The sequence below is a fragment of the Giraffa tippelskirchi genome, chromosome 1 (genome assembly GCF_054371585.1).
Source record: "Giraffa tippelskirchi isolate mGirTip1 chromosome 1, T2T-mGirTip1v1.2.pri, whole genome shotgun sequence".
NCBI lineage: Eukaryota > Metazoa > Chordata > Mammalia > Artiodactyla > Giraffidae > Giraffa > Giraffa tippelskirchi.
In genome coordinates, this window is record NC_137275.1 from 138,963,957 (window position 1) to 138,987,352 (window position 23,396).

The 23,396-nt window shown below is 32.9% G+C and overlaps 1 long non-coding RNA gene across 1 annotated transcript in view; it reads right to left on the bottom strand.

Moving 5' to 3' along the window:
* Window positions 1-872: 872 nt before the first annotated feature.
* LOC145509487 (uncharacterized) overlaps window positions 873-23,396 on the bottom strand; it is a 63,882-nt gene continuing 41,358 nt past the window's right edge. Inside the window, exon 3 of the long non-coding RNA XR_014056112.1 lies at window positions 873-2,925. This is a non-coding gene — a long non-coding RNA (uncharacterized LOC145509487). The remainder of the gene's footprint in view (window positions 2,926-23,396) is intronic.

Below are 23,396 nucleotides of genomic sequence, written 5' to 3' on the forward strand. Positions count from 1 at the left end.
TAAGAAGTTTGAAAATACCAAAGATTAAAAGAATATACATCTGTGATAATATACAGATTGGGTATGAACTGTACAACTTTAGAAAATTTTGTCTACCGCCATACCACCCTGAACGCACCCAATCTCATTTGATATCGGAAGTTAAGCAGGGTCAGGGCTGGCTAGTACTTGGATGGGAGAAAATTTTATTATTACATTATAATATTAACTATTCACATATCCATTGATCCAACATTTTTGCATACACACAAGAAGATGGAGACAAAAACATGTATAGCAGCACTGTATATTAAAAAACAAAATTAAACCAAAAACAGTCTAATAGCTATCTACAAAGGAATGGTTAAAGAAATTATGATGTGTCACAATAGACTACTGCACAAGGATGAAGATGACTGAATTCCAGCTATATATCACAAGATAAAGAAAACTTTGAAACATAACATTGAGAGAAAACTGAATTGCCAGAAAACTACACAATTTGATAATTTTTGTATAAAGTTCTCAAATAGGAAATATCCCATTATATATTGTTTATGCTTCATATATGCAAGCTAAAATTAAAACAAAAGTAAGAACAAGAAAAAAAGGAAGTAAAAACACAGAAGACAATATACTTGTTCCCTCTAAAGGGAAAACAGATAGCACAGGAGAATAGAATTGTGATCCAAGTTATAAATGATATTCTCATTCTTGGATTGCATATAGAGTTAATGAATGCTCATTTAATTATTAATCAAGGCAATAAAATATAATTTATTTTAGTTAAATAAATATGCATATAAATATTTGAATTTAACTGTTTTTTTTTTTACTCTGAAGTAATTATCTTTCCTAAGAAGAAATGTATTTAGCATGGTTTTTATGAACAATTTTTTTTTTTTTGTAGTCAATTCAACCGCTATCATTCTTATATTCCCTAGGGAAACATTATGTTTTTCATGTTTTTTTCTCATTGGATCACAATGGTTCCCTGTTAATGAATCAGAAATTCTAAGGGAATAGCTCAAGGTACCTAAGGTAATCATTAGGTACATTAAATTAGATAATTATTTCTAGAAAAAAAATGGATCTGCCATTCAAATATGCATTCAATGTATGTGGCCCATTGTTGGTATCTGTATTATCCAAGTGAGCTAAATGGAGACACGTGGGATTTTCAAGGATCCACCTGAAACTCATTCCCTTAAGGTATAGCTGGAATTTTTGGAACAAAGTTTATATATTTTATCATACAAAACTTTGAAATAATTTAGTATTCACTAATAATAATATTCTTAATGAGCTAGGAATGGCAACAGAGCACTCCAAAAGACAGTTCTAAATGATTACAGGTGACAATATAATATTAAAATCATTTTCTGACCCTGCCTTAAATCTAAGATTGGATCCAGACCCGAGAAGCTATCTCCTTGTCACTGTCTTGGGCCACAGATGGACCTTAATGACTTTCCACAAAAGGCACTTACTATATTGAATGCACAGATACTTCATTCTAACATTCTATGAGGATAAAAAGAACAAGAATAAATTAGAGATAAGACTTTATAATTAATTCATTGATATAACTAAAGTCAAATATTCCTGCTTCTGTGGAATATCTCTTAGTTTTATTTCTCTAAGACAACTACTTTCTCACTACTTTCTCAGTGTTAGGAAGTGAATAATGATATCTGCATCACACAGTGTTTCTCTATAATGTGAGCCTGAATGCATCAAATGATAGCACGTGAGAAGGGGTAAAACTTCCTTAAGTTCTCATGTGTGTATGTGGAGGTACAGCCCATATAGATAGATACTCAAGTGAACACAAATCTGGGAAATAAGTAATGGGAAGGGTGGGTCAGAGAGAGGATATAAGAGATACAGATAGTGCATATGAACTATTTGGAACCTATTAATTTGCTCACAAAACAACATACCTATTCACTTTTCAGTTTTTAAATGTTTTACCCAGTTGTTGTATTATAGATACCAATATTATTTGGGTCCATACTGGATTACAGAAAAACAATAACTAATCTTTTCAATGGGAAGGAGCATCCTTGTCTTCACTCTTCCATCAAATATATACTTAATAGAATCTACACAATGGCAAACAAGTCCCAACTCTAACTTTGCCTTCATTAGACATCATTGGAGCATTTGGACATCATTTTCAACATCTATAAAATGGTAGTAAAATATCTATCTTGCCAACATAACTGGATTGCGATGTGAGGTTTTAAGTGAGTTACTCAATACAAGCATGGTATGGCATAACTTATGATACTACTAGATGAATATTTATCACTCTGAACTGAAATAAATCACTTTCTTTGGTGACAAGATGGTACATATATTTGTAGATGGCAGCCTTCTTCATATCCGAACTCAGAACATGGTAAACATGCTAAACATGCTGGGATAGGACCCATTATACTTAGAACCTGGGAAAGATGTGAGTGATTACCATTTGTATTGGAATCTACAAAGTCAAATTAAAAGGCTACTTCAGTAATAGTTCAAAACTATAAAGAGACAGATATTTTCAATTCTTGTAAATAAAAAGGGAACTCTGTGGCCAGAGCGTCAACCAACTTGATAGAGCAATTATTCCCTTGGGCGAAAATGCTATTACAGGTGACAAACTTTTAGTCAGTGACTAATGGATTTATTCATGCCAAACTATTAGAGTGATATAAACAAGCCTGTGTGGTGATTTTCCATGAATGATACATATTACCTTGATATGTTGAGAAGCAATTGGTGTGAGGTCCTGTCACAGTGCAGCATAGGGGTTCTGGAGTCAGAAAGGATGTGGGTTCAAATCTGATGCTTACCTCTTAACAATATTGAGATTTAGGGCCAAGCACTCAAACCCCATCTTCTTCATGTTCTCCATCCATCAACGTGGAGTAATAACCATGCTACCTCTTTGAGTTTCTGTGAGGGTAGATAAGAAAGAGTAGGAAAGATAATTTATTAGGTGCTTGGAATATTGGAGTTTAATGATAATTAGCACAGGGTTTGGAGCCAGATGGCCTCTATTTGAATGTGGCATTGGAGCTTACCAGATGTGTGCAGCCCTTGGCAATTTTCTTAACCACTCTTTGGCTCTATTTCTTAAATTATAAAAACAGCAAAGGTAATGATTGTACCTACTTCATGAAGATTAAGCTAATTAATATTTTTAAGTGTTTAAAACAGTACCATAGTACATAGTAAGTGCTATACGTTTTTAATAAGGTGAAAATGCAATGAACAATGTTTACTGTTGGCAAAAACAGACTAATACATTTTTTTAATATTTTCCCTAGTTCTTGGAGCCAATAGTTGAGGTTGCTTTACATATGACATAGCTCCTACTCAGAAAATCAAATTGTTCAGGTAATATTCTATGAGAAATAAAGGGAAGAAATTTCTACAAAGTTGAAACCAAACGCTTTGGTCTAGCTGTGAATAATCACAGCTGGCTAGCCTTAAAAGGTTAGAGGATTAGAATGTTAATAATTTTGTATTTCTTAAGCAAATATGTTCAAACATACAACGAGCAGCTGTTCCCATGGAAGAACGAGCCAGTGACAAGTTTCATCAGTTAAAAGGAAAGCTATTTTTGGTCAAATGAGAGCTTAAAGAAAGTGTTATTTTTGAAATGCTTTTTAATGACAGAAAAACATAAATATTTTTTTCAGCTCTTTAATTCAGAAAACAACTTGCATAATGTTTTTGAACTTGAGAAGTGTAGATAAAAGCTTATTCCAAATTCTAGAAGTACAAATTCTTAGGAAATTCTGAGGAAAAAAAATGTGTAGTTTGTATCATGGAGAAAGTTGAATTCCATATACATAGGAAAAACCAATTAATTTAAAGCAATGTTTCTTAATCTTTTTTTTTTTTTTTCTTTTCATTATTGCCACCTTAAATAGCTTTTTAGGACAGCTTTTTCTAACTGCCTTTCACATGTAATTTTGATACCATGAATACAATATACATATGCCTATATACATAAAAAATTTTTTTTCACCCCAGGAACCAATTGTCTTTCCACTGGGGACAATATCACCCATCTCCTTTGAGAATTAATGGCTTAAAGTGATAATTTGCAAAGGGAGTGTCTTTGTTTCTGGTCTTTGTATGGAAAAAATGCCATTGTTATTCAGTCACTGAGCCATGTCCAACTCTTAAACCCCATTGAATGTAGCACACCAGGCTCCTCTGTCCTTCACTATCTCCTGGATTTTGCTCAAATTCATGTCCATTGAGTCAGTGATGCTATCTACCCATTTCATCCTCTGCAGCCTCCTCCTCCTTTTGCCTTCAGTCTTTCCCAGCATCAGGGTCTTTCCCCATGAGTGGGCTCTTCACATCAAGTGGCCAAAGTATTGGAGCTTCAGCTTCAGAATCAGCCCTTCCAATGAGTATTGAGGGTTGATTTTCCTTAGGTTTCACTATTTTGACCTCCTTGCGGTCCAAGGGACTCTCAAGAGTCTTCTCTGCTTCATGTAACTGTCTTCACTAGGTTCCTTATTTAAGATTGTTCCTGTTTTGTCTACTTGTTTGGTTTGTTTAATTTTGCTTGGTTTTATTTATTTAGTATCAGGAAACCTATTTTAGACTTTCTAGCTGCAAGTATAGGAGTGTATGTTTAATAGAGAATGGACAAAAGTTTTAATGTGTTTAAATAAATTCTTTATTATACTTTCCATATTTTTTTTGTTCAACTGCCTTATATAAAAGAGGCATAAGTTATGAGGGGAAGCCCCCGTGGCATAGTGGTAAATATCCACTTGCTAAGCAGGAGTTTGGGAAGACTCCCTGGAGAAGGAAATGGCAACCCACTCCAATATTCTCTCCTGGGAAATTCTATGGAGAGAGGAGCCTACTCGGCTACAATCTGGGTTGCAAAAGAGTTGGACATGACTTAGCAACTAAATGACAACAACGTGCCTTAGTATCCTCATTATCTATAAGTGAGGATAGTAATAATACCTAACTCTAGGAGCTGCAACACTTAAATGAGTTAATATGAATAAGGTTTTAGAACAGAGCATGGTAAACAGAAAGCAATACATCTCTTTCTTATTTTTATCTTTCATTAAAACTAGCTTAAGACCTTATAATAATTTCCTTATAATGATAAGTTTCAGGTTAAAAAAATCAAGTAGAAAGAATAGTGTCAAGACACAGAATGGTTGAGGCAAAAAAAAAAAAAACATGCTGGGAACTAAGGTAAGTCTTCTGTCGGGTGCCGCATGTCTCTTTCATATCTTGATCCATTTTTTGTACAATAGACAGGTTATCTTATTTACTGTATTATCACAACTGGTTCTCTAAAGTTTACATGACCTGATATCTGTCATTTCAAATCCAATTTCAAATTTCTTTCAGGGAGTGTCTAACTGGCTCAGCTGTCCTTTCCTTATTCATACTTCTGGTCTCTAGTCAGTTGGAACAGGTATAGCAAACTTGGAAGAGAACCCCAGATTTTGAGAATGAGTGACAATTATGAAACAGAGAGGATTTCTTAGAGTGGGCAAATATGTAAAAGTTGTCTATCTCCATTGGGTAAGAGATACAGCATCAAATCATTATTTATGAGATGTTAACTTCAAATTTTTACCTAAATTAATATTCCCAAATATAAAGGAAGTTAATAATGACAAATGAAATTGAAATATACTAAGCAGTTGGAATATTTATGAGGACAACACATCACATTGGCAAGACTAATGTTTGGCTATACAATGCCCCAGATATCATAAAGGAATGATATCTTTTTTATGTAAGGCAGCTGAACAATAAAAAAAAAATCAAACGTGTAATAAAGTATTTGTTTCAACACAGTAAATTTTTCTCCATGCTCAGTTACATATAAAGTAAAATGAGACCCTCTAATATCAAAGCTCCCTTCCAATATCATGATATTATTTTATTTGGGATGCTGGTAAAAAGTGACCTACATGAGTTTCTCTATGTTCTTTACTTTTAAATATCCTGTATAAAATATCTAGTGTAAAAATAATTTTAGGAAAAAAATGTGACTGAATTCTACTTGATATTTTACATCAATTAAACATGTTTGCTCTTGTTGTTGTGAAAAAATTTTACACTGTATAAGAATAACAGCATACTGTGAAAGTTCAAAACGGTAATATCTCAGAAACCTATGCATGATAGTGTTTAAAAATAGTCCACCAAAATGGAAGTGCTTGAATATAAAATCTTGAGAAAACATTGCTTCTCTTATTTAGATATACTGAACATCAAGCAACATGACAGAGAAAATGTATTTAACAATGCAATAAAATCAAAATTTGCAATTCTATTTTGTGACAATCCAGATATTTTGAACCCTACTGGAAACAGAACATATAATATAGATTCATGGGAAGATTATATGGACTTCAACCACTCCATTCATCAAACTGGTCTAGTTTACTATCACAATGCTTCAAATGAGAAAGAGAAACATGATTTTATTACCCTGTACATATAATGAAATTTATTGGATTCCAGTTAAGTTTATGTTGAGGGTAGAATTCCACAGGAGGACATTCTGCTTAGAGTAACTTTGCCATGGTATTAGAAAACAAGATGATTCAATTGTTAACACAAGAAGATTTAATCAATATATTATAGGTATCATTAGAAAAACTGGATTAAAGCAAATATAAATAATAAAAACTTCAAGAAAATTGGAGATACCAAGAGAACATTTCATGCAAAATGAGCACAATAAAGGACAGAAATGGCAAGGATCTAACAGAAGCAGAAGAGATTAAGAAGAGGTGGCAAGAATCCACAGAAGAACCATCCAATAAAGGTCTTAATGGCCCAGCCACTAAAGTGGAGCCAGACATCCTAGAATGTGAAGTCAAGTGGGCCTTCAGAAGCATACTATGAGACAGTAGAAGTGATGGAATTCCAGCTGGGCTATTTCAAATCTTAAAGGATGATGCTGTTAATGTGCTGTACTTAGTATGCCAGCATATTTGGAAAACTCAGCAGTGGCCACAGGACTGAAAGAGGTCAGTTTTCATTCCAATCCCAAAGAAGGGCAATGACAAAAACATTTCAAACTACCACATAGTTGCACTCGTTTCACATTACTAACAAGGTAATGCTCAAAATCCTTTAAGTTAGACTTCAAAAGTATGTGAACTGAGAACTTCCAGATGTTCAAGCTGGATTTAGAAAAGGCAGAGGAACCAGAGATCAAATTGCCAACATCCATTGGATCATAGAAAAAGCAAGGGAATTACCAAAAAAATCTGTTTCATTGACCACACTAAAGCCTTTGACTGTGTGGGTCACAAAAAACTGTGGAAAATTATTAAAGAGATGGGAATTCTAGACCACCTTACCAATCTCCTGAAAAACCTGTATGCAGAACAAGAAGCAACAGTTAGAACTGGACATGGAACAACACAAGGGACTGGTCCTAAATCGGGAAAGGAATACATCAAGGTTATATATTGTCACTCTGCTTATTTAATTTCTGTGCAGGGTACGTCATGCAAAATGCCAAGCTGGATGAATCACAAAACTGGAATTAAGATTGCCAGGAGAAATATCAACAACCTCATATATGCAGATGATACCACTCTAACGGCTGAAAGTGGAAAGGAACTAAAGAGCCTCTTGATGAAAGTAAAAGAGGAGTGAAAATGCTGGCTTAAAACTCAACATTCAATAAACTAAGATCATGGCATCTGGTCCCATCATTTCATGGCAAATAGAAGGGGAAAAAGTGGAAACAGTGACATATTTTATTTTCTTGGGCTCCAAAATCACTGTGGACTGCACTGTAGCCATGAAATTAAAAGATGCTTTCTCCCTGAAAGAAAAGCTATGACAAAACAGGACAGCATATTAAAAAGCAGAGATATCACCTTGTTGAAAAATATCTGTAGTCAAAGCTATGGTTTTTTCAGTACCCATGTATGGATGTGAGAGTTGGACCATAAAGAAGACTGGGCACCAAAGATTTGATACATTCAGATCGTGGTGGTGGAGAAGACTCTTGAGAGTCCCTTGGATAGCAAGGAGATCAAACCAGTCAATTCTAAAGGAAATTAACCCTGAATATTCATTGGAAGGACTGATGCTGAAGCTCAAGCTCCAATACTTTGGCCACTTGATGCAAAGAGCCAACTCATTACAAAAGATCCTAATGCTAGGAAAGATTGAGGGCAAGATGAGAAGGGGGCAATAGAGGATGAGATGGTTGGATAGTATTACCGACTTAATGGACATGACTTTGAGCAAACTCAGGGAGACAGTGAAGGACAGGGAGGTCTGGGATGTGCAGTCCATGGGGTCTCAAAGAGTCAGACAGAAGTTAGCAAAAGAAAACCACAAAACCCCATTAACACATCAAAATCAGATTTTAGTTTTCATAATTAAGATAATTTCATAATTAAGATAATTTCATAATTAAGATAATTAAAATAACAAAACTAATCATTTTGAGAGTTACTTATTTTTAAAACAAAGCAATTTTGTTCAGGTGGTGATATGTCTTTTTTTTTTCTTCCTTTACAATTAACATGTTAAAGTTCCTTTAGACTGGTATCTCATGTCCTTAAATGGTTTTTGTATTTTTATTTACACAAAGTGGTTTGTTGACAACTTTTTCACCCTGACTCTTCATTCATCAAAAAATATGTCTAAAATATAAAATACAATATTGTAAAGTAAAAAATAAATAATTAATTAAAAAATAAATACAATATAAAATAAATTGCTTAAACTAAGTGTAGAGAAATAATTCAATAAAAATGAAAAATAAAACCTTGCTCATCTTAAAGAAATGCATTAACAAGAGGAATAGAAATACAGCATACTTTCTAGAAATGTAGCATTTTACAAACAGACAATATTTTTTGCTATTATCTGACCAAATTCCTCATTGTATGTATGAGGAAACAATTTAGTGATGTGTTTTTACTCAAAAGTAGATAGTCATTGGAGCTCCAAGGAACACAGATTTTTAATTACTTGGAACAATGTTTAAATAAATACTTTCATCTTTTATTTCATACCAAACTTCACAATACATGAAGATGACTTTCATAAAATCTCTCAGTTCAAAGAAACATATTCTCTTATTGTCTTATTCCTAAAACTACACATTTAATATCAGGTCTTCCTTTGACTTCACCAAAACAAGGTAAAGAGTTAGCAAGAAAGGAAAGTCAGTTTTCTTTTCTGTCATGCTTCCAGCCACAGACAGTCAAAAACTTTTTACATTTTCTAGGATGGTTGGATTAGGCCCTAAAGTAAGATGCTTCTCAATTTTACCTGAAAAACAAAATTGATCCCTAATTAGTATGTATATACTACCCTATGGACTATAGCCCACCAGGCTCCTCTGTCCATGGAATTTTCCAGGCAAGAATACTGGAGCGGGTTGCATTTCCTACTCTATGGGTCTTCCCAATCCAGAGATTGAACCCACATCTCTTGTGTCTCCTGCACTGACAGGCAGATTCTTTATGACTACACCACATGGGAAGTACAAGAATACACATGCAGCAAATAAAAATGCTATGAATAAAATACACATATCTCACTTTTTGAAGTATTAATATTAGACTGTATAGTATGACACTGTAGCTGGGCTTTATTTAACAACTTTACTGAGGTAAAGCTAACATAATAAACTGCACATATTGGAAGTGTAATTCCACACAAGTACATTCTGCTTCCAGAAGGACAGAATGTTCCATTGAATGTTTTCAATTCTGTTCCACTGACTTATATGCATATATTTGTACAAATAACACAGTGCATTTATTAGTGTGGCTTTATAGTGGATTTTGAAATCATGTAGTAGAAGTCCTCCAACTTTACTGGTTTTTTTCAAAATTGTTTTGGCTATTCTCAGTGTGTTGAATTTCCAACACATTTAAGAATCAGCTTGTTGAACTCCATAATAATTCTCTGGGGTTTCTGATAACAATTGCATTGAATTTGTAAGTCAATTTTGAATAAATTGCTTTCCTGACAATATTGTTTCTTCTATCTTTTGAACATGAAATGGCTTTCCATTCATTTACATCTTTAATTTCTCTCAGTGTATTTTTCCATACACAAATCTTGCACTATTTTCAGTTAAATTTGCTCATAAGTACTTTATATATTGATGTTATTATAAATCAAATTGTTTTCTTCATTTCTTCTTTAAGTGCTTTATTTTTAGCATAAATTAATTGATTTTTGTATCTTGATTTTGTGTTGTATGGGCTTCCTAAAGTGTTGTATTAGTTATAGCAGTTTTGTTATGTGTACATTTCTTAGAATGTTCTATATAGAATTTGCTTAGAATTTGTTATGTGTATATTTCTCAGAATTTGCTTTGTCACCTACAATTAAAGAGATCTTTTTTCCCTCCCTTTTCACCATGGATATCTTTAGTACCTTTTAACTTTTTCTTCGTTGTTGTTGAAGTAGCTAGAATTTTCAGTACAGTGTTCAGTAGAAGTAGTGCAAGTAGACATCCTTGCCTGCTCCTGATCTTAGAAGAGATTCAGTCTTTTATGCTTAATTATGCTGTTAGATGTGGGGTTTTCCTAGATTCCCTTTATAAGGTAAATGAAATTTCCTTTTTACTTTTGTTGAGAGTTTTTATTTTGAATGAGTATTGAGTTTTGTCAAATGCATTTGCAATCTGACATTAACTGAATGTCATTAATTGTATCTATTGAAATTAGTATTTTTTGTCTTTTATTCTATTAATAGTGTGTGTTATGTTAATTTTCTAATGTTAATACCACCTCACATTTCTGGCATGAATTTTACTTGGTTGTGGCATCTAACCCAATTTAAATATTGCTAGCTTTCACCTCTAATATTTTCATGTTTTTGTATTTATGTTCATATGGCTATTGGACTATAGTTTTCTTTTTTTGCAATGTCTTTGTCTGGAGTTTGCTAAAGATTTGGTATTTTTTTTTTTATATATTTGATAGAATTCACCAGTAAGTCATCTGTGCTGCATCACTTGTGTGGGAATATTTTTAATTAGTAATTCAATGTCTTTACTTATTTTAGGTCTATTTTAATATTTTTTCTTCTAGAATAAGTTTTGATACTGGTGTGATTCTAGGAATTTGTCTATTTCATTAAGCTGTCCAATATAATGCCAAAAATTATTTATAATAATCCCTTAAATTATAGGGTCTGTTGTAATGTGTTATCTTTCATTCTTGATTTTGATAATTTGCATCTTATCTGCTTCATTCTTAGTCTAGATAAATATTTGTCAGCTTTATTGATATTTGAAGGAATCAACTTCTAGATTTATTGATTTTCTCTAATTTTCTGTTTTATATTTCCTTGATGTCTCCTATATTTCTTTTCTTCTCTCTGCTTGCTTTGAGCTTAACTTATTCTTATTTTTTAAAATATATTAACATACAGGAGGTTATTTATCTGAAAAAATTTCTTCATTTATGGTAAAGGCATTTAAAGTTACATATTTTCTTCTAAATACTGCTTTAGCTATTTCCTATAAATTTTGATATGTTATTTTTAAGTCAGAATATTGTCTAAATTATCTTGCATTATCTTATTTGAATCATAGATTACTTAGAAGTATGCTGTTCAAATTTCCAAATATTTGGAGAAGTTTAAATATTTCTTTTGCTAATTTCTAGTCTAATATAATTGTACTGTAGGTTGAGAATTTACTTTGTATAACTTCAATCTTAATTTATCTTGTTTTATGGCCTAGTATATGTTTCATACATATTTGAAAAAATAATGTTTATTGTACTCTTCAGTGAAATGTTATATAAATTATGTGAAGTTAGTTATTGATACAAATATTTTTCAAATATTCTATATATCTACTAAAGCTCTGTCTAGATTTTATAGACAGAGAAAAATAAATTACTGAAGGCAGGACACTGAAACTTCCAATTCTAGTTGTTAAATTGTATCTTCCTCTTTTCTTTTTTATCAGTTTTTCTTCAAGTACTTTGAGGTTCTGATTTAGATGAACATGCATTTGTAACTGTCCTATGTGTTTGAGGTACTGACCCCTTTATCATTATAAAATGCACCTTTTTGTTTCTACTAAAATTCTATCTTAGTGTGTTTTTTTTATCGATTTGTTAATTTTATTTTTACTGTGCTTTTATTTTTTAAGATATAACATTATATAAGGTATACCTTATCACAAACAACTACAGATTAATAATTATTTATTTTGCGTAAAATATAGCTAATTTGCTCAAGTTCAGCTCAACTTCCTGAGACATCCTTTATGCTACTATTTTCAGTAGAATTCAAACAACACAGTGTTACAATATTACTTTGTGCAATCTTGTGTCAAAGAAGTCAACAGACTAAATGAAAAATACATATGTCTATTGAGTCTTTTATATTAAGGTGACCTATATAGTGCTTACAATCATTTTAATTTTTTTCCTGAAGATTTGAATAACCATTCTGACATCTGGTGTCAGTCTGAAGGAGTTTCTTTATTAATCCTTATAAAATGGGTCAGCCAGCAATGAACTTCCCCATTCTATTTTTATTTGGGGAATATCTTTATTTCTCTTCTTTGGAAGGATAGTTTGGCTAGAAACAGAACTCTTGGTTGATTTTTTTTTGTTTGTTTCTCATACACTAGTTTCAATTTGTCATTTCATTCATTTCTGGCCTCCTTGTTTCTGATGAAAAGTTGGATGCTAATCTTGTTGTGGGTTGTTTGAACATGATGGTTTAGTTTTTTTCTTAAGGATTTCAATTTATTTTCTATGCCTTTTTCTTTCAATTCTTTACTTATAATATATCCATGAGAAGAGCTCTGTGTTTATCATACCTTTCCTTTCCTGACTCTATCTGTCTCTTTCATTCTCTCTCCCTACCTCCCTCCTTTCCTCTGAGAATATTTTACTTCTTATTTCTTTAATATTTGTTCCTAATATTTTTTCTCCTCTCCTTCTTGATTCCAACTACATATATGGTGGTGTAGTTGCTGGTTTTGTACAAACTTCTGAGTCTCTGATAATTTTAAATATTTTTCCATTTTGATATACATCTTAGCTTACATAATTTCTACTGATCCATTGACAATGCCACTGATCATGAGTATTATCCAATGCTCTAAATTCAGTGAGTTCCTTAAAACTGTGTGTAGAAGATGCTAGTCTTCATGCTTGTCCCATGTGGTAATTCTCTATTTTGTCATACTGGGGAAAATTTGGGTGCAGATTAAAAGAAGAAAGTCACATATTTTCACTGTTGTTAAGTTTGGCAGGTTTACCAACACAAATACTTCTCATAATGGTGTACACTTTGCTTGAATTACAGAGTGTCTAATGATTAATTTTGTCAACTTTGTAGTTTTGAAATCGCTATGGGGAAAAGATTTGCTCTTTGATAATCTTGCCTCTACTTAACTTTTCAACATATGGGAATTGGTTTAATAACTGATTTAATGTTCTTATCTGTTAATTTTAATATCTGTGCCAGTTTCAATTGATTGGACTTTCTCCTATTTTCCTCTTTCTTTGCATTTCTGCTAATTTTTGTTTGTAATGACAAAACATTATGAACTTTACCTATTTGAGTTATGGATTTTTTTAAAAAAATTCTATTAATGTTATTGAGCTTTCATCTAGAAAGTAGTTTATTGGAAGCAGTTTGACACTTTAGGTCTCACTTTTAGTAACTGTTATAACATACTCCTGTATAAGCTACCCAAAGCAATGTGAATAAAATAGTATTCCAGCCTTATTTGTGGGAATGGACAGACATTATTCTTAACTCAATGTAAGTATAGGCATTGTTACCTTAAATCTTTTCTTATGGGTCTTTCTCAAGTTTCCAGTGTTTCCTCTCTCAGGTTTGCTGATCAGTACTCTGCTAAATACAGAGTCAATATTTTTGCAGATATCCAGAGTTACCACTCTGAATTGATCTCTCCTCTCTAATAATTTCCCCTATGGTTTCTACTTTCCTTATTTTCTCAGACTTCCAGGTCTCGATCCTTAACTCAGGAAGTCTGCTGAGCTTCATCTAGCCTTTTCTTCTACATGTCTTGACCTGGAAACTCTTGTCCAACATCTGAAAAAGTGTTGTTGATATACCTGATGTGATGTGTTAGTTTTTTTCAAACAGAAGGGTTTAATCCATTTCTTATTGCTCCATCATGAACAGAAAAGTGGAAGTCTCTGTTTTTTTGTTTGTTTGTTTTTCGGCTTTTGTTTTTAAGGAAAAAAAAATTCCTTATTTACTTGAATAATTATATATTGTGGGAGAAAAGAGCTCCCACCATTGTGGCCAGGGTGTAAAATTAAAATGTGAAGTGTGATGCCCCATTAAATTTGATACCAATGAACAAGCAGAGCAGCAGATGGTACTGTTTGCAGCTCTGGGAGAGACTCGAGGCTCATAGTCACCATCTGCCTGCACAGCATTTTCTCAAACTTAGTATTTAGCAAAGTTTATTAGTACTAAGCTTAGGAGCATTATGAGACAGATTACCAAATTCTGGTCTTCTACCATGCTTTAATTAAAAGAAATATATGTCATGTGTTGGGTAATTATAGAAGCTATGTGAAACACAAATATTGTGGCCTGTTACTCTTCTTAATAACCTCTGCTTTTTCAGTTCAATGCCAAAAAGAAACATTTACTAAGTTATACAGTATACCTTTAAGAGGTCTGTGGGATCAATTCATTGTTGGGCTTGCAAATTCTTACATAAATTCTACCCCTGAACTTTATTAAAACTGACTCTTAAAGAGGGGATATATGTATATCTATGGCTGATTCATGTTGAGGTTTGACAGAAAAAAAAAAATTCTATAAAGCAATTATCCTTCAATTTAAAAAAATTAAATAATTAAAAAAAACTGGGTCTTCATGGTTCATGAAGTTCTCATGAATACAATTTGTGATTCCTGTTATATATTATAAGTTGCTGATGGTTATATATTCTGTATTTCAAGCAACACACATTCAGTAAATTTCAGACCATCCATTGGCTACAAAAATTGTAGCTATACCTATTGAAGTTTAATCAATTGGTAGAGAAATTTGTTTAGATATAATAATGCATAATTAATCTCAGTTTTGGATAGAGTTGCAAGTTCTGCATCTAAATCTATGAGTATCTTCTACAGCTTATATAATCATTCACAGTATTAGGCTGAAACATAGGCAAAGCGTTTTTGTAGATCAAAAGTGGTCAAATTTGATAATCTTATACAGTTCAAATTAACATAAGATAATTTTAATTACCATCTTTTGCCAATACCGAGATCATGCTTCTGTTAATGATTTCCAAAACTGTTACACAGGTATCTTTTACTGCTGTTGCTTTTAATATAAAAGATGCACAGTGAATATCTTGGTTACTAATATTTTATTCCTATAATATTTGTGATTATAAAATCTTAATGTGAACTGAATAAAAAATGAATTTATGGTTGGTAAAGAGTGGTGTTTAAAGGCTTAAAATATATATTTCAATTGATTTTCAAATTTCTATGTAGGAATAAAAATGTTACAATAACCAAGATAATTTGGGAGAGAAAAATGAGCAGGCAGTCTTTGCTCTAACTCAAAGTTATAATAAATAATCCACTTTTCTAGGCTGCACAATAAAGAAAGACTGGCTGGGTTTTCTTCCATCTTTGTTATTTCATAGTTATGTTGCACTAAATGTGATACTTGTGGTATTAATACCTACCTCTAAAGCTCATTTTAAGGATTAAATAAATCAATCCATTTAATGCATATCAAAGTCTCTTAGGCATAGACAGAACTCAATAAAGGTTAGTTATTGTTATTTTAGGTGCATATTCAGTATTTAGAAGTGAGACAGCATGGATTTGCATTGTGACACTTGATACTCCGACTCAATTATCTCATTACAAATATGTAGTTTTTCAAAGAAGTAGTTATTTCGTCAGCTGTTATGGGTTTAAATGAGTTGATGAACATAAATTACTAAAGATCTTGGTCTTTGAGTCTTAAAACTGACAAACTATTCTTTTATATGTATATAGCTTATATAAATTTTAAGAAAATTACTGCAATTCAGGCCATGAAGACTATGTAATATATAACTCCAGTCCATCCCCAGCTTCTAAGCAGGTTTAAACACAAATATCTCCAAAAATGGATACATTCTCCACTGCATAAATCCCTGGGAAAAATATGAAACAAAATGAGCATTCATTTATGGAACACAGAAGTTACGTTTTAGGGTATGGGGTTAGGTGTGTAAGATACACACAATAACAAAATAAAGATTATTGGAGGATTAAAGATATATTGCTTCATTTCCATTATTGTACCTGTCTTTCAGAGAGACCAGCTAGGTCTACTGATTACTCTGTGTCTGGGCTCCTTTTGGCCCCAAAGCAAATCCTTAACCATCCTGGACTTTATGTCCTCTGTAAAATCTTACTGGTTCCACTAGACACATGCTACAGTCTGACCACTTGTTCTATCATAGTAATGCACCTCAAGAATAGACTCTGGCAACAAGTGAGCTGTAGGAGAAAGAAGATATGTGGGAATGTGGCCAGAAAGGGGCAGCGTCATAATTTTTCAAATGACAAAAATAGTTTACTACAGGTTTTGGTATAGGTAATAATTTTTATGTGGATAAATAATGCTAATTTGTAAAATTTCAGGGTCATATTTTCTATATTGAAGATGGTTAGATCAATAACTGGGATTTCTCAATGGCTTAGCAGGTATGGAATCTGCCTGCAATGCAGGAGACACAAGAGATGGGGGTTCAATCCCTGGGCTGGGAAGATCCCCTGGAGAAGGAAATGGCTTGGTTTTTGCTTTTTGATTTTCCAATGATTAGTCAGTAAAAATAAAATTTTCCATTTTGTTTATATAATTTGAAGGAATATCAATCTAGATTTTTATAAAATATCTATAAATGTGTAAGTTATGGCAGTCTGATTAAGAAAAAGATAGCTTGTTTCATACGATAGGCAATTTCATTATCTAATTTACAGAACACTCAACAGCCTCTATTTTGTATGTAAAGCAGTAAGGATCTTGCTACTTTACTAAATAGGCAATAAGATAGCTTAGTTTAAATGAAATTAAGAAATTTCATTTGCTTCTTGTGGAAAATCAGCACTATTTTTGCTTTAAAAATGTACTGAAAGTATTTTAGAATACTATAAATCTTTGGAAAAATACCTTAAAGGAAACATAAGACTATTTCAGTCAAATCAAACTAAAAATATTCATTCTTTGTAGAGTAATAATTTTGATTTATTTCATTCCTTTTTCCATGTAATAACCTTTAGGAAGTCATGATCATCAATTTCTCTGATGATATCAATTCCTATAGTAGATCAGCTCCCATTATATTAGACATAATGCAAGTATTTGCATATTGCTATTACTACACTCATATATGCAAGGATATAAAAGTGGAATAATAGTATATACTCTCCACTTTTATGCCACTAAAGAGGTTCTATGTGTTTGGATAAATACTTTCAGGGCCCAGTACAAACAAAGCAAACATTTTCTAGCATATTTTTGTGTGAACTCTAGATGTCTGGATTTCTGAATTATAAATGAGAATAATAAGTCTGCACAGTCTTTTTGGTGTTATAATAACAGATCTTTTGATATATTTATAATATTCAAAGGTTTTATTCAAACAGAGAAAAGTGGAGTGGTAGTTATTCTATAAACCACATGTAAGTTAGCAAATTAATAAATAAATATACCTTGAACCAGTATTGCTACTTCAGGAATTTGTCAAAAGAAGTTAGAAATGTGGATGAAAAAAGCCTTTGGTAGATATCTCAGCTTTATTTACACCTGCAAATAATAAAAACACTATAGAATGTGTGCACTAATAATGGGAAGTTTCAAAAATAAAGTATAACATACTTCTATGTTGGAATACTAAAAATATGTGTCTAAGTGTATTGATAGACAATATAGTGTCTAGCTGGGAAAAAAAAAAGCAGAGATAGAGTGGTTTGTACAATATAGTGTAACTGAAAAAAAAAAAAACAGAGTGTTTGTACAATAGAAACAAGAGAAAAAGATACAGAAACACAGAGAATATCAACTTTGTTCAGAGAAAAATATTAACATTTGTTATTCCTCTGTCAGATGGATTACATAGGATTTTTCTTTTTCTTTTATTCTCTTTTGTACTGCATTTTGGGATGTATATACTCTTTTAAGATTTTTCCATAGACAGGATTAGACAATCTACCCTGAGTCAGCCACATAAGACAACTACAATAAATTTGATGTATTGCCATCATAAAACATTTACTGAGAGCCTTAAATACAAAAGATATTAAAACTAGACAGTCATAATTGCTCAGTTTTTCAGTTCCAGTCCTTGTATAGCTAATGAAAGAGGAATCAGGGCATGAAAAGTAGTGATGTATTACTTTATCTATTTATCTATCTATATTGCAAATAGGGAACTAAATAATATTCCCTTAAATAAGACTGTCTTATGATAAACTACCAGTTTGACTGCAAAACTATAACATCAGTGTTAGACCTCTTACCCATAAGTCACTATTATTGTCCAGTTTATTGATTTTTGACAATCATATGATTATAATAACATGTGCCGAAGATACTGCTTTTCAACCAAGTTTGAGCACACTGAACAATTTTAACTGCCCCAAAGATGAAATCCTTTAAACTGAATCAATCATGTGTACTCTGAGTGATCCACAAGGAAACTGTCACATTTTACTGCTGCTTAAATCTACAGTCAGGCTCAAAATTTGCTTCAAGAAACTGAATTATCAGCAAGGTAGCAGGATACAAGATTAACCTACATTTGTTGCATTTCTTTATACTAACTGGTGGCTCAATGGTAAAGAATCTGCCTGCAATGCAGGAGACCCAGGTTTGGTCCCTGGGTCAGGAAGATCCTCTGGAGAAGGTAATGGCTATCCACTCCAGTATTCTTGCCTGGAGAATTCCATGGACAGAGGAGTCTGGTGGGCTACGGTCAATGGAGTTGCAAAGAGTTGGACATGACTGAGCGACTAACACTTTCACTTTCTTTATACCAACAATGAAATATCAGAAAGGGAATGTTAAAAAATATATACCTTTTAAAATTACAACACCCAAAATAAGATACTTAGGAATAAACCTGACCAAGGAGGTGAAAGACTTCTACACTGAGAACTATAAAACATTAATAAAGGATATTGAAGATGATTCAAATAAATGCAAATATATCCTATGCTCTTGGATTGGAAAAATTAATATTATTAAAATGGCCATTCTACCCAAAGCAATATACAGATTTAATGTGATCCCTATCAAATTACCTATGACATTTTTCACAGAACTAGAATAAATAATCATAAAATTCATATGGAACCATAAAAGATACAGAATTGCCAAACAACACTGAAGAAAAAGAACAAAGCAGGAGGCATAACCCTCCCAGACTTCAGACAGTACTACAAAGCTACAGTAATCGAAACAGCATGGTACTGGCACAAAAACATACATGTGAATTGATGGAGCAGAATAAAGAGTCCAGAAATAAACCAATACACCTATGGTCAATTAATCTTCCACAAAGGAGGCGAGGTTATATAATGGCAAGACAATGTTCTCTTGAGCAGGTGGTGTTGGGAAAGTTGGACAGCCACATGTAAATCAATAAAGTTAGAATACACCCTCTCACCATATATGAAAATAAACTCAACATGCCTTAAAGACTTCAACATAAGACATGACACCATAAAATTCCTAGTAGAGAACATAGGCAAAATATTCTCTGATGTAAATTTTTACCAGTGTTTTCTAAGGTCACTCTCCCAAGGCAATGGAAATAAAAGCAAATAAATTAAAAAAAAAATGTGACCCATTCAAACTTACAAGCAAAAGAAATCATGAACAAAACAAAAAGACAACCTACAGAATGGTTGCAAATGATGTGACAGACAATGGCTTAATTTTCAAAGTATACAAACAACTCATACAACTCAGCAACAACACAAAAAGCCCTATCCAAAAGAGTGGGCAGAAGAAACAGACATCTCTCCAAAGAAGAAATACAGAAAGACACATGAAAATATGCTCCACATCAATAATTATTAGAAAAATGCAAATCAAAACACAATGAGGTACCACCTCACACTAGTCAGAAAGGCCATCATTAAAAAGTCCACAAATAACAAAGGCTAGAAAGGGTATTGACACTGTTGGTAGGAATATAAGTTGATTCAGCCACTGTGGAAAACAGCATGGAAGTTCCTTAGAAAAAAACAGAATTGCTATACAATCCAGGGATCTCACTCCTGGGCACGTATTGAGACAAAACTATAATTCAAAAAGATACATGCACCCTTATGCTTATAGCGGCACCATTCACAATAACCAAGACACAGAAACAACCTAAATGCCCATCAACAGATGTTTGGATAAAAAAGACATGGTATATTTTTACTATGGAGTACTACTCAGCTATAAAAAATAATGCCATTGGCAACAACATGGATGAAACTAGAGATTATAATAATAAGTGAAGTAAATCAGGAACAAAAAGACAAATACCATATGATATCACTTATGTGTAGAATCTCAAAGATAACACAAATGAATCTTCTCTGAAACAGAAACAGAATCACAGACATAGAGAACAGACTGTTGGTTTCCAGGGGAAGAGGATTGGAGGAAGGATGGAGACAGAGGTTGGGGTTAGCAGATATAAGCTTTTATATACAGAATGGGTAAACAATAAGGTCCCAAATATAGCACAGAGAACTATATTCAATTTTCTGTGATTAAACCATAATGGAAAAGAATATTTAAAAGTGTATATATGTGTATAACTGAATCACTTTGTTGTACATCAACAATTAATACAACACTGTAAATCAACTGTACTTCATTGAGAAAATGGAAAAGAAACTGAATTATTCTTGAGTTTCCTGCATATATATTCCAAATCATAACTCTATTCAAAATTATCCCCTTCAATCAAATAAAGCCATTCTTAATTGTACTATAGCTTTTTTTCCTCAATTGTGTAAACGAGGGCTCAGCAAACATTTTCTTTAAAGGGCTAAATATAAGGTATTTAGCCAGATGATCTCTTTGCAACAATTCAACTCTGCCACTGAAGTATAAAAGCAGCCATAGACAGTGAGCCTGCTGTGTTACAATAAAACTTTATTTACAAAACAGGGAGCAGGCTGGATTTGACTTGTGGGCTATAGACTGCTGACTCAATCTAGATACAAGATTCAATTGTACACTCTGTAACATTTGTTTAAATTTAGTTTTGAACTAAAATAGTGCAGATTCCTAAATAAAGCTGATGGGACATTATGAACATTAAAGAGCAGAATTACAAATTCTATGCAGACAAGGATGTTCATTCATAATTTTCCTGAATTTTGTAGAGAGCAGGGTGATGAATCAGACAAATTTGCTGAAGGCTAACTTTCTTCCCCTAGCCAATTCCAACATATTTACATTATAACCTGAAGGAAGATTATTTGACTTCTCTCATGTGCCAGATATATTTTCTCATTTTAATCTTCACACCAATGCTGACATATATTTTTATTGTTCTCATCTTTTTTTGATGCTTTTGAACTGTGGTGTTGGAAAGGAATCAGGTGTCCCTTGGACTGCAAGGAGATCAAACCAGTCAATCCTAAAGGAAATCAGTCCTGAATATTTATTGGAAGGACTGATGCTGAAGCTGAACCTCCAATACATTGGCCACTTGATGCAAAGAACTGACTCATTGGAAAAGACCCCAATGCTGGGAAAGATTGAAGGCACGAGGAGAAGGGGACGACAGAGGATGAGATGGTTGGATGGCATCACTGATGGACACAAGTTTGAGCAAACTCTAGGAGTTCGTGAGGGACAGGGAACACTGGCATGCTGCAGTCCATGTGGTCACAAAGAGTCAGACATGACTGAACTGAACTGTTCTCATCTTATTGATGAATAACTGAGGTTCAATGAATTTAAGCAATTCATAGAATGGGATAGCAAATGTCAGATATACATCAACAAAAGGTATTTATTGCAGTATTATAGGAAAGAATTGATCCTCAGGTTGAGTCTCTGTTTGAACTCTATAACCTTGGTTTATGAAATGGACAATTTTATACAGTCGAAGACATAATTGTTTCAATACATCATAAATTACATGAATTAATGAAATGTTAAAACATTTTTCTTTAGATTATTTCTGTGATTAAGTAATAAACACTGAAATTTGCCTAGCTAACTTATTCAATAGCTAAATATCTGCAGTGACATGGTAAATATCTTAAATTTCAAGTCAGATATACATGTATCTTATATGTACAAAGTACAATATATCTTTATTCTTAACTTCAAAATATTCATATACCTCCCATCTGTATAAGAATGTTCTTTGAACTAAGAATAAAAGAGGATTTTTCCCTGTTCTTAGAACTGTTCAGTCACTGAATTTTATAGAATAAATTTTGTAACTGTGTTGCTCCTTAAGATTTTGTGGGGGGTGGGGAAGGTGCTGACTGCCATTCTAATTCTTTTACCCAGCTTTTTTTTCAAAGCCAACTAGAAATTTCAAATAAAGTAAAACCTAAATATTAGAATGATTGTGTGTTCATTTTGTGTAGTAAAACTCTAGTTTAGCAGCCTTTTGTATTAACTAAGTTTCAGGGGACATTCTGAGAAAGCTATATGTTATTGATAAGATTTCAGCTATGGAAAAAGTACACTCAGCTCTTACATCAGCTCTTATATTAGCCTTGACTCCTGTTTATTTATTCATTCAATGCATAATCATTGAGCCCCTATTCTTGGCTAGGCACTAAATCTTAATTTATTTTCACTTAATAACACGTTAAGTTCAAGAGTAGGAATTTTCAAGGGATGTAACAGCAGGCACAAAGAAGACTTTAATTTAGACCAGTATATCAGGGACAGTTTACTAGATGAAATGCTGCTGGAGTTCCCTGAATCAATGAGCAAGTTATTGAGAAGTGGGAACGTGGGAAAAGAAATTGCAAAGGGAGCAGAAATGTCCAGGAGTGTGTCAAGGATTTCCCCTCATTCCCTAAGAGCAGAGATGTGGGCCCAGAGGAAGGGTTGTGAGGAAAAGGTGTTTTTAGTTCTTAAAGTGTGTGGGTGAAGTAGCAATGGGTGGTGCTGATTCTGTATCAGTCACAAAGGTAGGCTGAGATTCTAATGGCAAAACAGACAAGTTGTGGAAAGGAACTTACGCTTTTTGCAGAAAATGGCTAAAGTTCTAGCAAATCATGGATTCCATGGTCTAGGCAACTTGCATGTATGTACATTCCATCACAGATTCCAGATTTCAACTCTGCTTCTATTGAAGTGTCAAGTAACTTTGGTTCTGAGAACAGTGAAAGTTGCACAATGTGGCCTTTTCAATT